At 44.8% G+C, this 17,611-nt stretch overlaps 1 long non-coding RNA gene across 1 annotated transcript; it reads right to left on the reverse strand.

The window, feature by feature from the left end:
- Positions 1–521: 521 nt before the first annotated feature.
- On the reverse strand, positions 522–13,594 carry LOC142071419 (uncharacterized). The gene is made up of 3 exons (XR_012667452.1): positions 13,453–13,594; positions 6,481–6,578; positions 522–627 (listed from the first exon to the last, which is right to left on the reverse strand). It is a non-coding gene; the product is annotated as an uncharacterized LOC142071419 (long non-coding RNA).
- Positions 13,595–17,611: the final 4,017 nt, after the last annotated feature.

The raw sequence follows: 17,611 nt of genomic DNA on the forward strand, positions 1-17,611 counted from the left end.
TAGAATTAACCCTCTATGATTAAGAGTTGCAATTTCACTGGAAGCACGTAGTGTAAGGTTACATTTTTGGGGACTAGAAGACATGTCAGTCCACAATAGTACAGCAAAAGACTGGGTTAATAGGCCAGTATAGCATCAGGCCTTCAACTTTAGCCATTTGTTTAACCAAGCAATCACTACTATTATTATAAAAGGAAAAGGGACAGCAGCTTCTGTTCTCTCAAGGGGGTTTTCTTAGTCAGTTCTTCATGTTCAGCTCTCCTTTCTCACTTTCTTGAGGGATGTGTCTAACAGGAATCAGAGATTTTGAAGGCCCTTTGGGAAATCTAACAACAAACACTTACTGGGGGTTCTGTATGGCCACTCCAGAATCTTCTCAGACCTCAGCAGGAGCAGGGCTGGCAAGCTACTGAAACACTTTCTGTAAAGCTTCTAGCAACAACTTCCTTCTCTTTACAGCTTGATTCAGTGGCTCTGAAATGACTGATTGTTCTTTTCTCTCAGACTAGCTTCTTCCATCTGTCATGGAGCTTTCCCTCAGGTCGCAGTAACTCCTGCTTCATCAAAATAGGGAAGGGAGGAAACATGAAATGTCCAGTGTGACAGCTCAACTGTTTTTCTTCTTAACTACAAACAAAGGAAACCCCTGGTGAGTAAAGAAAAGAAAGGAGTCGAGCCTGAGCAATTCTCCTGCTTACTTGTTCCAACTTCCATTCCACTACTATGAATGATCATGTGATAAGGGACACTGAAAACACTGACGAAACATGAGTGGCAGTTGTAGATCCCACTGTTTGCTTCCACTCTTTCTTCTCCTTATTCCTCTCTGGGTTGATCAGTAATACACCAAGGATTAGATTTGATTCACTATAATAATTTATGTTCTATTACTGCTTATTGGTGTAACATTAGACTTCAGTGGGACTACTGGTGTGAGAGTAAGTGCTAGCTATTAAATGTGAGTAAGCTTGCTAGCGAATAAGTGTTCCCAAATTGGGCTCTCCAGATGCAGGACTTTGATTTATTTGAATCAAATTTTCCCTCATTGCCTTCAGCCTTCACTGTTCTAATCTGAACACAAGGATAGAGGGAGTACCATACCAGAACAGAGCAGTAGTTCACCTAGACTGTATCCTGTCTCCAACAGCAGCCAGTACCAGACACTTCAAAGGGAGGTGCCAGAAACCCTGTGTCAGCAGTTATGGAATAACTTCCCCACAGAGAAAGTTTCTTCCTAAGCCCCTAAAGCTGAGTTATATACAAGTTGGTTCTGTCCTCCTTTGTCTGCACTGATGCTTCTCCAATTTCGGTGTCATCAGCAAATGTGATCATTTCTGAACTTGTACCAAAGTAACACCCAACAATGGAAGGCACAAAGCAGCCACTCTAGGAGCAAAGAGATGCTTGGTTTGGATTTTCTGTTTATTAATTTTTTTTATTTAGTTGGTTAAAAATCCTTTTGGAGTGCCTAAGAGAGTGATTGACTGGACTACAATGAACAGGGAGAACCACTACTTGATGGGTAATAGTTGATTCAGAAGGAGCACCACAGATCTTTTTGCAGTTCTCAGAGGCCATCATAGCTTGGGCCCCATTGCTCTAAATCAGATATACTGTGATGAGTACTATTGTGCTTTACTACACTGGTAATGAGTTGCCACAGAATAATAGACAAAAACGATCTATCATCTACACCGTCCCTCTGCTGATGCAGGATTGTTACTACAATATATTTTCTAGAGTGATTCTTCCAGTCCTATTTGAAATTACTCAAGTGACGAGTCTTCTATCACTTCTAGCTACAATCTACCAGCTCGCACTTGGCGGAATATTTCCTGATATTTAGCCTAATTTTTCCCTCATTTCATCCTATTACTCCTGGGTTGTACTCCTTGAACCTTCCTAAACAATTTCTCACACTCCTTGGTGCCTACAACCTTGCAATACTTGTAGACAGTTACCAGATCCCTCACCCCCAGTTTAGTCATAGGCCCAGCAGCATAGTACATGACAGTGATGAATGTGATATAAACATCTAGACAGACAGACATTTCTAGCTATTTTAATCTTTCCCATAAAACAGTCCTTGAAGTCCTTCACTGATTTTTGTTTTTTTATGTGACTTCCCTCCAGTTTATAGATATAAATCTTGAATACATTGATCTTTGTATAACTAGTTGAGCTGTTAAGAAGGCATGGCTGTTTATTTCTTGGTAGGTATGCTATATACTTGTCACATTTTATTAAATGCAGTTGATTCTTCTCTTTTTTCTCAGTTCCCACCATCCGGTCTATACACTGTTTATGGTAACCAGCAATAGAGACAGACAATTAGAATCTCTGGTCCTTGAAGCAATCGGGATAATTACCACCAAAACATAGCAGTGACCCCCAAAATATGAAGCAATTTAAACACTCTTGAAAGTATCCTGCCTCTACACCAATCCTAGCTATGGCAGCAAAGCAATCACATTACAGTATTGTCTCTCTCCACCCCTTCCCCCCTGTCTGCTCTGTGCTGCACCTCCTCCTCCTCCTCACAGGGTTTTTGGATGATGTTCAACTGGGTACAGACTTTAAAAAAAAAAACAAAAAAGGCTTTCCAAGTGCCAGTTTGGCTCTGGGAAGGACTAGCTCACTTGCTGGGTGTAACAAATTGCGGAGTCAGCCAAGTCGACAGCAGGAGGGAGGAAAGTGTTTTACAAAGGAAAGTAAAATGCAGAATGCTCCAACCTCCAAAGGAATGCTTGAAAAATTTGTTCCCCCATGACAGAACTGGAATTGCTCTTTTCATTCACTGCTTTTTAAAAAAAAAATTGTGACAGATTGGCAAAGAAACTAAATGCATGAACTTCATGCTATGCTGGGTAAGGTAAAGCTTTCTCCACCTGATATAAGCTTTGCACAGTTACTACTAACATGCCCAGGGAAAGGCTCCATTTGTCTCACCCAATAGAACTGCAGTCTGCAGAATACTAGGGTCCCGGTCCCATTCATAGCTGTGATAGTAGGCAGGACATATAAATCATGCCTAGTGTGGAGGCATTGACAGCAGAAAATATTTTTCAGCAGGAAGGGGGTGCCGTGGTTCCCAGCCAATGGGAGCTGCAGAGCCAGCACTCAATGCAGGGGCAGCACACAGAGCCGCCTGCCGCGCCTCAGCCTAGGAGCAGCCAGGACAGTTCGCCACTTGCGGGGAGCCATCCAAGGTGAGTGGCACCCAGATCCGCCACCTGGCACCCCCTCCCATGCCGCAAACTGCCTCCCACACCCAACTCCCTCCCAGAGCCCAAGCTTCAACAACCCTGCTTGCACCCAACCCCCAGCCCCGCATCCCCTCCTGCATCCAAACTCCCTTCCTCTCAGTTAACTGGCATTTTTCACTTACCAGCACCCCCCATTTTCCCAACGTGCTGGATAAACCAGCTTTTACAGTATATTGATTTCAGTTACAACACAGTATACAAAGTAGACAGTGCACACTTTTTTATTTGTTATTTTTGTTATTTATTTCTTATTGTTATTTTTATTACAAATATTTGCACTGTAAAAATTGCAAACAAAAGAAATAGTATTTTTCAATTCACCTCATACAAGTACTGTAGTGCAATCTCTTTATGGTGAAAGTGCAACTTACAAATGTAGATTTTTTTTGTTACAATAACTGCACTCAAAAACAAAACAATGTAAAACTTTAGAGCCTACAAGTCCACTCAGTCCTACTTCATGTTCAGCCAATTGCTAAGACAAACAAGTTAGTTTACATTTTATGGGAGATAATGCTGCCCACTTCTTATTTACAATGACAGGTTTCAGAGTAACAGCCGTGTTAGTCTGTATTCGCAAAAAGAAAAGGAGTACTTGTGGCACCTTAGAGACTAACCAATTTATTTGAGCATGAGCTTTCGTGAGCTACAGCTCACTTCATCAGATACAATTATTTGTATCTTCATTATTTACAATGTCATCTGAAAGTGAGAACAGGCATTCGCATGTCACTTTTGTAGCTGGCATTGCAAGGTACTGATGTGCCAGATATGCTAAACATTTGTATGTTCCTTCATGCCTCAGCCACCATTCCAGAGGATATGCTTCCACACTGATGATGCTTGTTAAAAAAATAATGCATTAATTAAATTTATGGCTGAACTCCTTGAGGGAGAATTGTATGTCTCCTACTCTGTTTTACTCGCATTCTGCCATACAGTTCATGTTATAGAAGTCTCGGATGATGGCCTAGCACATGTCATTTGTTTTAAGAACACTTTTGCTGCAGATTTGACAAAACGCAAAGGAGGTACCAATGTGAGATTTCTAAAGATAGCTACAACACTCGACCCAAGGTTTAAGAATCTGAAATGCCTTCCAAAATCTGAGAGAGATGAGTTGTTGAGCATGCTTTCAGAAGTTTTAAAAGAGCAACACTCCGATGCAGAAAATACAGAACCCGAACCACCAAAAAAGAAAAACAACCTTCTGCCGGTGGCATCTGACTTAGATGATGAAAATGAACATGCGTCAGTCCGCACTGCTTTGGATGGTTATCAAGCAGAACCCATTATCAGCATGGACACATGTCATTTGGAATGGTGATTGAAGCATGAAGGGACATATGAATCTTTAGTGCATCTGGCACATGAATATCTTGCAACGCTGGCTACAACAGTGCCATGTGAATGCCTGGTCTTTCTTTCAGGTTATATTGTAAACAAGAAGTGGGCAGCATTATCTCCTGCAAATGTAAACAAACTTGTTTGTCTGAGCGATTGGCTGAAGAAGAAATAGGACTGAATGGACTTGTAGGCTCTAAAGTTTTACATTGTTTTATTTTTGAATGAAGTTATTTTTGTACATAATTCTACATTTGTAAGTGCAACTTTCATGATAGAGATTGCACTACAGTACTTGTATTAGGTGAACTGAAAAATACTATTACTTTTGTTTTTTACGGTGCAAATATTCGTAATCAAAAATAAATGTAAAGTGAGCACTGTACACCTTGTATTCTGTGTTGTAATTGAAATCAATATATTTGAAAATGTAGACAATATCCAAAACTATTTAAATAAATGGCATTCTCTTATGGTTTAACAGTGCAATTAATCATGTGATTAATCGCAATTAATTTTTTTTATCGCTTGCCAACCCTAGGGGAAATGAATGAGTCCTGCAGCACAATGGAGGGGAAGTCAAGAAGTTAATAAAAGATGTAGGGACAGATGGAACTCTATTCCCCTTGAACACATTAAATAACTAGTCAACTAAATCTAGGGAGAGAATATAGGGGGAAGAGTTACTCTTGTTGAATATTAACCATCTCTTGCTTTGCTGCATATAAAAATTTCTTACAACAAAGCTTGCCTTTTAATGGAAAAAAAATAGGGGTTGGATGCAAAAACACTTCTCTTCTATGCGGCTATAGGAATATAAAGGATAAAGTGATATAGAAGCTTATACAATCTCCTCTGAGATACCGCTGGAAGCCTACTAGAATCTTATTTCTCTCCTGTCTCAAAACTCCTTTCCTGTGGAAGGCTGCCTTCGATTAAAGCAATCTGGCCTGTAAAAAGATACTGGAATACACTTCTGGCACAGCTACATCACTACTTGTTATATTCTCGACAGTATATTCCCTTTACATTCCTGCTCATAGCTTTGCTTTTAAATGTGGCCAGTTTAAAAGCCCTCTGAAGAGCTAGCCGTGACATGTCAAGGTGATTTTTACACCCCTGTTTGTTCACACCCCTTTGAAACTGGTCTTGTGATGTGGCAGCATTAGTAGCTGGACACCCTTCTTTCCAAGATATGTCTTTGGCTTACAGTACCTGATTAGTTGAGCAATGAGCACTTGCTAAAGGGGACAAACTCCATGCATGTGTGAGGAAAGTGGAGGGTTTCCCCTTCCCTTAGTGAAACATTTCATTCCTATCACTTGCAGCTACGGGTTTTGCCTCATAACAGCAACAGCAATCCCAAGGCCCAGTTCTGGATAGTGCAGGAGGGGATGAAATTAAGTTCATAAGGCAAAACATCTTCTTCCCTCTGCTAGTTTTGCACTTAGCAGCAGCAGCGCTGGGCATTGCCTAAAGAGGCAGCCACCTATGGCACCATAGGTAAGAGGGCTTTGATACACAGAGATAGAACCATGATCATTAGGTCACAGTTTCTGAGTTAACTTCACCTCTGAGACACCTTAAGCTTTCAGACTCCCTGCCATTAGCTCTCTGGGGCAGAGACCCCTCGTCTCTCCTCATCCAGACAGGGGTTTAGGCTTGCAGTCCATCTGTACCTCAGAGTGATTTCCCCACCAGATGTGACCGGTGTCCAGCACCTGTGGTTAACCTTTCTGCAGGGGCTGCAACACTGTATAGCAGTTACCAACCGGCCTTCACAAAGCAAAAGACATTTATTCTTAAGGTAAAAGCATTACAGAAAAGCATATAAAACAATCAGGTGACTAGATGCATGCTAAAAGCTTACCCATCAGTCCTAGGGGGTCCTAGTAAGCTGAAGTCCAACCCTTCTTCCGCAAGGATTCAATCCCCCGCCCCCGTTGGACAGAAGGTCCTGTCAATTTGCTGAATTAAAAGAAAGTTCTGTGTTAGTCTGAACTCATCCTTTTTATATCAAAAGCCCATTCTTTGTCTGTTGGCCTCCAGAAAACCCAGCTTGAACCAGTATGCACTAGCATCTTCGGAGGTGTTTACAACCTGAGTGATTCACTTTAATCACCCCCTATTGTTTTTGGTACCTGGAGGAGCTATGGTAACCCTCCCCACTGGAGTGCCATACAGTCCCTGGCCCACAGTGATTCATAAACTTAACACAGTGTGGTCCCCAAAGACATTGCATGCAGTTGCAATTCCTGTCAGAGGTTACCTCATCAGCCTTTGCGTAGTACCCCCCGTCTTTTGTTCATTGCAGTTGGACCACAGTTGAAAATCTGAACCAATGTCCCAAGTGCACCAGAGAGAGAGGACCAGATCTCCTGCCCCATTCTGCCACCTTTGCAGTGGTTTGATAGAACCAAGTACCAGGTACCAAGCAGAAATAAAGCCAGTAGATCTGGTTCCCTGAGCATTCCACTGTCTAGGGGAATCCTTAGGTGGCATGTTATGGCTCACATGCCAATATCACCCCTGATTCTCAGTGTAGGTGGCATTCCTAGCACACTCCTTGCCTCAAAGATCCCCAACTGCTGCTGGAACCACCCTTTGCCACAGCTGGCAGTCAGGCATAAATTAAAGCCGCCCCAATGCTGCTCTAGTTTATACTGGAGACATGCCCAATCCCCAGCTAGCCCTAAGCTAATGCCCGCATCCCTACCACAGCCAGACCACAGGATCTGACCCTCAGACCACATCTACCCTATGAGCTAGGGGTTTGATTTCTCTGCTCATGTACACATACTCAAGCTAGCTCTCAGGGAGCTAGTGCGAGTATAAATAGCAGTGTAGCTCATGGTAGCATGGGTAGCAGCAACTAAGCCCTGGTCTACACTAGGACTTTAGGTCGAATTTAGCAGCGTTAAATCGATGTAAACCTGCACCCGTCCACACAATGAAGCCCTTTATTTTGACTTAAAGGGCTCTTAAAATCGATTTCCTTACTCCACCCCTGACAAGTGGATTAGCGCTTAAATCGACGTTGCCGGGTCGAATTTGGGGTACTGTGGACACAATTTGATGGTATTGGCCTCTGGGAGCTATCCCAGAGTGCTCCATTCTGACCGCTCTGGACAGCACTCTCAACTCAGATGCACTGGCCAGGTAGACAGGAAAAGAACCGCGAACTTTTGAATCTCATTTCCTGTTTGGCCAGCGTGGCAAGCTGCAGGTGACCATGCAGAGCTCATCAGCACAGGTGACCATGATGGAGTCCCAGAATCGCAAAAGAGCTCCAGCATGGACCGAACGGGAGGTACGGGATCTGATCGCTGTTTGGGGAGAGGAATCCATGCTATCAGAACTCCGTTCCAGTTTTCGAAATGCCAAAACCTTTGTGAAAATCTCCCAGGGCATGAAGGACAGAGGCCATAACAGGGACCTGAAGCAGTGCCACGTGAAACTGAAGGAGCTGAGGCAAGCCTACCAGAAAACCAGAGAGGCGAACAGCTGCTCTGGGTCAGAGCCCCAAACATGCCGCTTCTATGATGAGCTGCATGCCATTTTAGGGGGTTCAGCCACCACTACCCCCGCCGTGTTGTTTGACTCCTTCAATGGAGATGGAGGCAATACGGAAGCAGGTTTTGGGGACGAAGAAGATGATGAGGAGGAGGAGGTTGTAGATAGCTCACAGCAAGCAAGCGGAGAAACCGGTTTTCCCGACAGCCAGGAACTGTTTCTCACCCTAGACCTGGAGCCAGTACCCCCCAAACCCACCCAAGGCTGCCTCCTGGACCCAGCAGGCGGAGAAGGGACCTCTGGTGAGTGTACCTTTTAAAATACTATACATGGTTTAAAAGCAAGCATGTGAAAGGATTACTTTGCCCTGGCATTTGCGGTTCTCCTAGATGTAGTCCTAAAGCCTTTGCAAAAGGTTTCTGGGGAGGGCAGCCTTATTGCGTCCTTCATGGTAGGACACTTTACCACTCCAGGCCAGTAACACGTACTCGGGAATCATTGTAGAACAAAGCATTGCAGTGTATGTTTGCTGGCATTCAAACAACATCCGTTCTTTATCTCTCTGTGTTATCCTCAGGAGAGTGAGATATAATTCATGGTCACCTGGTTGAAATAGAGTGCTTTTCTTCAGAGGACACTCAGAGGAGCCCATTCCTGCTGGGCTGTTTGCCTGTGGCTAAACAGAAATGTTCCCCGCTGTTAGCCACAGGGAGGGGGGAAGGTTGAGGGCGTAGTCACGTGGTGGGAAGAGGCAAAATGCGACCTTGTAACGAAAGCACATGTGCTATGTATGTAATGTTAACAGCAAGGTTTACCCTGAAAGAGTGTAGCCACTGTTTTATAAAATGTGTCTTTTTAAATACCGCTGTCCCTTTTTTTTTCTCCACCAGCTGCATGTGTTTCAATGATCACAGGATCTTCTCCTTCCCAGAGGCTAGTGAAGCTTAGAAAGAAAAATAATGCACTCGCGATGAAATGTTCTCCGAGCTCATGCTGTCCTCCCACACTGACAGAGCACAGACGAATGCGTGGAGGCAAATAATGTCAGAGTGCAGGAAAGCACAAAATGACCGGGAGGAGAGGTGGCGGGCTGAAGAGAGTAAGTGGTGGGCTGAAGAGAGTAAGTGGCGGGCTGAAGACAGGGCTGAAGCTCAAATGTGGCGGCAGCGTGATGAGAGGAGGCAGGATTCAATGCTGAGGCTGCTGGAGGATCAAACCAATATGCTCCAGTGTATGGTTGAGCTGCAGCAAAGGCAGCTCGAGCACAGACTGCCACTGCTGCCCCTCTGTAACCAACCGCCCTCCTCCCCAAGTTCCATAGCCTCCACACCCAGATGCCCAAGAACGCGGTGGGGGGTCCTCCGGCCAACCAGCCACTCCACCACAGAGGATTGCCCAAAAAAAAGAAGGCTGTCATTCAATAAATTTTAAAGTTGTAAACTTTTAAAGTGCTGTGCTTAAAGTGCTGTGTGGCATTTTCCTTCCCTCCTCCACCACCCCTCCTGGGCTACCTTGGTAGTCATCCCCCTATTTGTGTGATGAATGAATAACGAATGCATGAATGTGAAGCAACAATGACTTTATTGCCTCTGCAAGCGGTGATTGAAGGGAGGAGGGGCGGGTGGTTAGCTTACAGGGAAGTAGAGTGAACCAAGGGGCGGGGGGTTTCATCAAGGAGAAACAAACAGAACTTTCACAACGTAGCCTGGCCAGTCATGAAACTGGTTTTCAAAGCTTCTCTGATGCGTACCGCGCCCTCCTGTGCTCTTCTAACCGCCCTGGTGTCTGGCTGCGCGTAACCAGCAGCCAGGCGATTTCCCTCAACCTCCCACCCCGCCATAAACGTCTCCCCCTTACTCTCACAGATATTGTGGAGCACACAGCAAGCAGTAATAACAGTGGGAATATTGGTTTCGCTGAGGTCTAAGCGAGTCAGTAAACTGCGCCAGCGCGCCTTTAAACGTCCAAATGCACATTCCACCACCATTCTGCACTTGCTCAGCCTGTAGTTGAACAGCTCCTGACTACTGTCCAGGCTGCCTGTGTACGGCTTCATGAGCCATGGCATTAAGGGGTAGGCTGGGTCCCCAAGGATACATATAGGCATGTCAACATCCCCAACAGTTATTTTCTGGTCTGGGAATAAAGTCCCTTCCTGCAGCTTTTGAAACAGACCAGAGTTCCTGAAGATGCGAGCATCATGCACCTTTCCCGGCCATCCCACGTTAATGTTGGTGAAACGTCCCTTGTGATCCACCAGAGCTTGCAGCACTATCGAAAAGTACCCCTTGCAGTTTATGTACTCGGCGGCTTGGTGGTCCGGTGCCAAGATAGGGATATGGGTTCCGTCTATAGCCCCACCACAGTTAGGGAATCCCATTGCAGCAAAGCCATCCACTATGACCTGCACATTTCCCAGGGTCACTACCCTTGATATCAGCAGATCTTTGATTGGTGGGCTACTTGCATCACAGCAGCCCCCACAGTAGATTTGCCCACTCCAAATTGATTCCCAACTGACCGGTAGCTGTCTGGCGTTGCAAGCTTCCACAGGGCTATCGCCACTCGCTTCTCAACTGTGAGGGCTGCTCTCATCTTGGTATTCATGCGCCTCAGGGCAGGGGAAAGCAAGTCACAAAGTTCCATGAAAGTGCCCTTACGCATGCGAAAGTTTCGCAGCCACTGGGAATCGTCCCAGACCTGCAACACTATGCGGTCCCACCAGTCTGTGCTTGTTTCCCGAGCCCAGAATCGGCGTTCCACAGCATGAACCTGCCCCATTAGCACCATGATGCATGCATTGTCAGGGCCCATGCTTTCAGAGAAATCTGTGTCCATGTCCTGATCACTCACGTGACCGCGCTGACGTCGCCTCCTCGCCCGGTATCGCTTTGCCAGGTTCTGGTGCTGCATATACTGCTGGATAATGCGTGTGGTGTTTAATGTGCTCCTAATTGCCAAAGTGAGCTGAGCGGCCTCCATGCTTGCCTTGGTATGGCGTCCGCACAGAAAAAAGGCGCGGAACGATTGTCTGCCGTTGCTCTGACGGAGGGAGGGGCGACTGACGACACGGCTTACAGGGTTGGCTTCAGGGAGCTAAAATCAACAAAGAGGGTGCCTGTACATCAAGGAGTATTTCAGGCAGGACTTCACGGAGGGTTCCAATAAGAAATGGTGCACCTAAGTTATCGTTCTTATTGGAACAAGGAGGTTAGCCTGGCCTCTGATTGATACATGGCTAGATTTACCTCGCTGCACCTTCTCTGTGAGTGACTGCAGTGTGACCTAGAGGAATGAGTCCCCTGGACAGGGGAGGAGGCAAATGAGTACAAAACAAATCTGGTCTATTTCTTGTTTTGACCCACTCCATCTATCTTTTACATCTTTGGCTGGCAGCAGACGGTGCAGAAGGACTGCATGCCATCCACATCTCATGACTGCTCGGCAGAAGATGGTACAGTACAACTGCTAGCCATCCCCATCTCTTGCCTGCCTGGCATAAGATGGTACAATACGACTGCTAGCCATCCTCATCTCTTGCCTGCCTGGCAGAAGATGGTACAGTACGACTGCTAGCAGTCTGTATCTCCTGCCCGCTCACCATAAGACGGTTCAATAGGACTGACTGCAGGACTAAAGAGAATGACCTGGTCAAGTCACTCCAAATTTAGTCCCTGCGCCCATGTCTGCCCAGGCGCTCCCAGCCGACGTGGCCAGGAGCACCTCGGACACGACGAGGATGACTACCAATCGTATTGCACCGTCTGCTGCCAGAAGGCAATGGGTTGCTGCTACTGTGCAGCAAAGCCGTACCGCGTCTGCCAGCACCCAGGAGACATAGGGTGACGGTTACCTGAGCGGGCTCCATGCTTGCCGTGGTATGGCGTCTGCACAGGTAACTCAGGAAAAAAGGCACGAAATGATTGTCTGCCCTTGCTTTCACGGAGGGAGGGAGGGAACGGGGGCCTGACGATACGTACCCAGAACCACCCGCGGCAATGTTTTAGCCCCATCAGGCATTGGGATCTCAACCCAGAATTCCAATGGGCAGCGGAGACTGCGGGAACTGTGGGATAGCTACCCACAGTGCAACGCTCCGGAAGTCGACTCTAGCCTCGGTACTGTGGAAGCACTCCGCCGAGTTAATGCACTTAATGCACTTAGAGCATTTTCTGTGGGGACACACACACTCGAATATATAAAACCGATTTCTAAAAAACCGACTTCTATAAATTCGACCTTATTCCGTAGTGTAGACATACCCTAAGGCATGGCTTAGGTGCACTGCACACAAACCCACCTATGACCAGTGGGTACATACTCAGCATGGTTAAGCCAGGCCTCTATTGCTGCTTCCCAAACATTGGTATGAGTTAGCACAAGTATGTGTACACAAGCAGGGGCATTAGAGCCCTAGTTTGCAGGGTAGACATAGCCTTAGAGAGGAACTATTAATTGCTTTTTAACATAATACCTTTACATATGCAACACAAAATCTCACTGGTCTTTTTTTCCTGCTCTATTACATTGAAAATGCTGCCCACTACCACGTGTAGCCCTCTTTTAGTAGGACTGTTCCCCAGGTGTCCTTTTCCCATGTGTGTTTTGGTTTATTTTTCCTCAGATGGACTAGTTTGCATTTTCCCAAACAGGATCTCAATATTCTTTTATTTTCTGCTCAGGTTTCTGCTAAGCTTTCTAGTCTCCTTTGCCTTAGTTCTCTATCCTCACTGTTCTTTTCACCTTTTTTGAATTTAGTACTATCCAGTGTGCATTATTTAGTATTTCAGCAGTGTGCTGTGTACTGCCTCTTCCAGATCCCTAATGAAGGTTTAAATAAAACTGGTCCAAACGCTAAGTTCCACAGTACCTCATCAGTCACCTCCCACACACCACACCATACATTATCATTTTCCCTCTGTTTACAGGCCACTCACTGATTTCGATCTTCGTGGCAGTGATTTAATCTAAGCCAATTTTAGTTTGGAGTTAAGAGTTTTTTGAGACACTCTGTTCAAAACTGTATTAAAATCCAAATACATTTACCTCATTCCCCTTGTGCATACAGAACCAAGTCCTGGTCACTTTAGTCTCATAAATGACCCCATTGACTTCAAACAGTCTACTCAAGTGAGTAAAGCAAAACAAGCTTTCATCCTAACATTGTGATTACATCAAAAGAAGCACATATTGCAATGTGCTGTCAGCACTTGACCCCAGTTGAGTATCTACTGGCCCTGCTGACAGTGGGGAATCCAATTTCAGTGCTTTTTTATCCATTACATAAGTGATAACTTTTTTCACACAAGGAGGAAGGACATTTGCTTACCTGTAATGCTGTATTGGGCACAATCCTTGCTCTCAGCATGGGAACCAATTGCCATTCCACCTTCTTGTTGAGTAATTTGATGGATCGAGCCTTTTGTTTTTCTTGTTATTAACCATTTGCGACAGTGGGAACATCGCCACCCACTCTTATGCAGCTCAAACACTGCCCCCTGTGAGTGACTAGGCAAATTAAAGAGGCAACCATGAGAATACCAGCCCTGTACCACCATCCCTCCCACCAACAGCTTTTGAAGGACAGCAAGAGTGTGGTTTCTGGAGCTCGTTCCTCTCACCTCTTCAGTGACAGAACCAACAGAGCCGCAGTTAATGCTTGGAATTCCCCTATCAGAAAAGAAAAATCCTTGCTGATTATGTAAAACCAAATCAACAGCAGCAGTGGGGAAGTGACTGAGTCTAAGTGCCACTACTCTGTGATGTCACTCCCTGAAAATCTGGCCCTCTGCAGTACCTTCAAGTCAGGCTCGCAGACTTCAGAAGCCATGTGTCTGGTGGGAAAGGTAGCTCTAAGGTGAAAGGTCTGCTTCGGGACCCTGATATGCAAACTAGTCCTAGAAGCATCCTGGTCCTGCAGTGCCTACCCCTAAGCCCTGAATTAAAATAAAGGCAGTATGGGAAATGTATTAGAAGTGGCACTGGTAACCATGAAAGGGCTGGAGTTATTCTGTGAAGGGGAGTGCCCACTGGGCCTGGGAGATGTGCAGGGCTAGCTCTAAGCACAAGTAATATAGGTGACTGCTCAGAACGCTCTGCTTTTAAGGGCCCTGCATTACCTCAACTACCTCTGATTGCTGCACAACCTAGTGAGCATCAGTTATCCAGTTTCTTGCAGGTGCCACAGAAGAAGTGGGTACTGAGCAGGACTTTCAAGAAAAGAAGAGTAGCCTCAGAAGGGGGCACCTGGAGGATTGCATACAGAGGTACTGAGACATTTGTGTGAGAAGCTAAAAAGTAGGCAGACAAGAGAGCCATTATTGGCTTAGTGGAGGAGGTGTGGAGGCAACATGGCAAGAGAAAAGGGTGACTAAGCGGGGGGCAGAGTTGTGAAAGGGCCTCGATGGTGAAGACAAAAAATGTGGCCTTCATGCGGTGAAAAAAGGGAGACGGTGGGGATTCAAAGAGGGGAGTGATATGGTCAGAGCTATTGACAAGGAAGATGAACTTAGAAGCTGTTTTTTGAATGGATTGGAGGTGCTGGGGAGACCATAGAGAAGGAAGTGACAGTAATCAAGATGGGAGATGTGGGCTTGAACAAGAGTTTTCCCTGGACAGAAATGTCAGATTTTAAATGTTTTGGGGAAGAATTAGTGGCAAGATTTGGATGCAGACTGGATGCTTAGGGCAAGAGCAAGGACAGAATCAAAGATATCAACCAAATTCTGAGCCTGACTGACTAGATGTATGGTTTCAGAGTAGGTTTTTAGATGTATGGTGGTGGTGTCAGAGAAAGCAGGGGAGTGGGGAAGTTTTGAGAAGGAAGATAAGGAGTTCAGTTTTGGCCATGTTGCATTTAGGATGAGAGACATATCCAGGAAGAGTTGTCAGACAGAAAGAATGAGATGCTGAATTAGGTGGAGGGAAACAAGTCATCAACAGAAAGGAAGATCTGTGAGCCATCAGCAAAAGAATGGTAGTGTGAACAGAAGAGAATACACACAGTGAGAATGCAAAGGGAGACGAGGAGGGGACCCAAGATAGAGTCCTGTGGGACCCCTAGAAGAACGCTAAAGGGAACCCAGTAAAGGAATAATGAAAGAGGTAGAAAAGAACCAGGAGAGAATGAAGTCACAAACAACAATGGAGGACAAGGTTTCAAGCAAAAGGGTGTGATTGACTGTATTAAAGACAACAGAGAGAGTTTCAGGAAGGTGATGATTGAATAGAGATTCCAGATTTCACTAGGAAAAGATAGTTAGAAATTTTGTTGAGACGAATTTCCATGGAGTGAAGTCCATCTGCAAGGGATCTGGGAGGGAGTTAAAGGAGAAGAACACAAGACTTGTTATAACATTAATACCAGAAAACACCCCTCTGGGACCTGGTGGTTCTTCTGAAAATGCAAGCATTCATTTGCTGGTCCTCGGAAATCATTGCAGGAAGTCCAGCTTTTAGAAGGTGGAAAGCCTTCTTACTAGACCACATAAAATAGTGATCTAACAAGAATCAAAGCATTCTCTTACCAATAATACTTTTAAATGTTCATTAGTTAAATCAGCATCTGCCATCAGGCAGCAACTCATTACTCACAGAACAACGGAAAGCAGTGTAACATTTTGGCAAAGTTTCAGTCTGCATACTTTTGTTAGCTCTTGCATTGGAACAGGAGGGAAAGGCTGTAAAGAATCATGGACAATTCTTAAGTCACTGGCTTCAGCAAAGAGGGCCATCCTGCAAGCTCAAATAACAGATCACTTTCCTCCAGAGCACTACAGATCCATATTCCTACCTAACCATACTGCTGTCTTTTTTCCTATACCTTGACAATCATATTTATGAACAACTGTACAAAAACAAGGCAAATATGTACCCAAAATACAAGAAATACAATGATTAGTAAAAGTTTAGATTCAAGTTATTTCTAAAGTGATATATTTCACCAACGTATATGAAAAATATCTAGATTGTGTCCTTTTATGTAGGATATGTGGAAAAAATTAGAATATGTACACATTATGCCCAATCTTCTATAATACTGAAGCAAAACTCGTATTAAAATCAACATATTTCACTGAATAAGTACAGCAGGATCAAGTCCTATTTTAGCTAAAGAATTGTACAAATGCTTGTCTGCATACAGCCAATTGCAAGTCTAAGTACTGAACTGAATCTAATCAAGACAAAGAGACCAAAGGAGATAAACATCTCATCACACACTACTTTCTCTCCTGAGGGAAACTGCCTGATCTTTGATAAAAGGAATCTTACTACAGACCATGCTGGCTAGTTTAATGTGTCTCCTCTCCTTGCCATTCATGGCAGTATTTCAGACTCTTGGTTTGGGAAAAGCAACTTAACTTTTTGGCTGAAGATCCTGGGCCAAATTCAGCCCTGCTGAAAGAAGCTGCAATTCCACTAACTTTATTGGCCTTATGCCTGCTTTCATCAGGTCTGCATTTGGCCCTGAGTCCAAATATTAACCTTGGCCTTAAACATTTCATAGTAAAGGCTTTTAAACTTGGTGCTGGACCTACTTTTTATTAGTATTTTTCATTTTCTGTTTCTAAAGCTTAGCAAGCATAGTGACAAACTGATGAGCTGTGAGTTATTTGGCATGTCCTTTTATTTGCCTAGCGTGGCGGCGAGCTCCATTTTCATCGTCACTTGCAGGTGCCAACAATAACTACTGGAATTCTTTTACGGAGGGCTCCTTATAAAGAGAAGTAATCCAGGGCTGAGTTATTAAAAATGAATGCCTAAAGTTAGGCATGTAAGTAAGGGTATTTCTACACAGCCCACAGCAGCAAGCCTCTCAGCCCAGGTCAACAGACTTGTGCTTATGGGCTCGCATTAGTACTCTAATAATAGCTGTTTTGACAGTGCTTTGACTTTGCAGTTGGACTGGAGCTGGGCTGTGAAGCCCACCCCATCCTTAGGCCTGATTTTCAAAAGTGCTGAGCACAATGCAATTCCCGTTAAAGTCAACCGGGCCATTTATTTAGGTGCCTAGAGCAGTGGTATTTTAAAAAATATGGGCCCAGTGTCATAGGGGAAAAAATAAAGAATCAGCATCATGTAAATGTGCAGTGAAATTTTAAAAGGTACATTGAGGTCCTGACCTCCACTGCTCAATGCTTTGTGTAGTCATGTGCAACACAGCTATCAGGCCAGAAAGGTAGCATTTTACAGCTAGGTTGCGCTCACTGTGTGCAGGTGCCAGGATGTGGAGAATCAGGACCTGACTTGTTCAGAACACACATGCTGAATATTAGACAAAACTCTGAAATTACCAACCAGTGCTCTGTTGCCCCTCATGTGCAAAGACTTAAAATGCTTGTAAGCAACAGTGTATTATCCCCATTCTACTGATGGGGAACCAAAACACAGAGATACTAAGGGATTCACCTAAGTCACACAGCCAGTCTGGGACATAACAGAGAACTGAAACCGGGTCTCCGAAGTCCAGACTAGCACCCTAACCACTG

This window comes from Caretta caretta, chromosome 3 (assembly GCF_965140235.1).
Source record: "Caretta caretta isolate rCarCar2 chromosome 3, rCarCar1.hap1, whole genome shotgun sequence".
Lineage (NCBI taxonomy): Eukaryota > Metazoa > Chordata > Testudines > Cheloniidae > Caretta > Caretta caretta.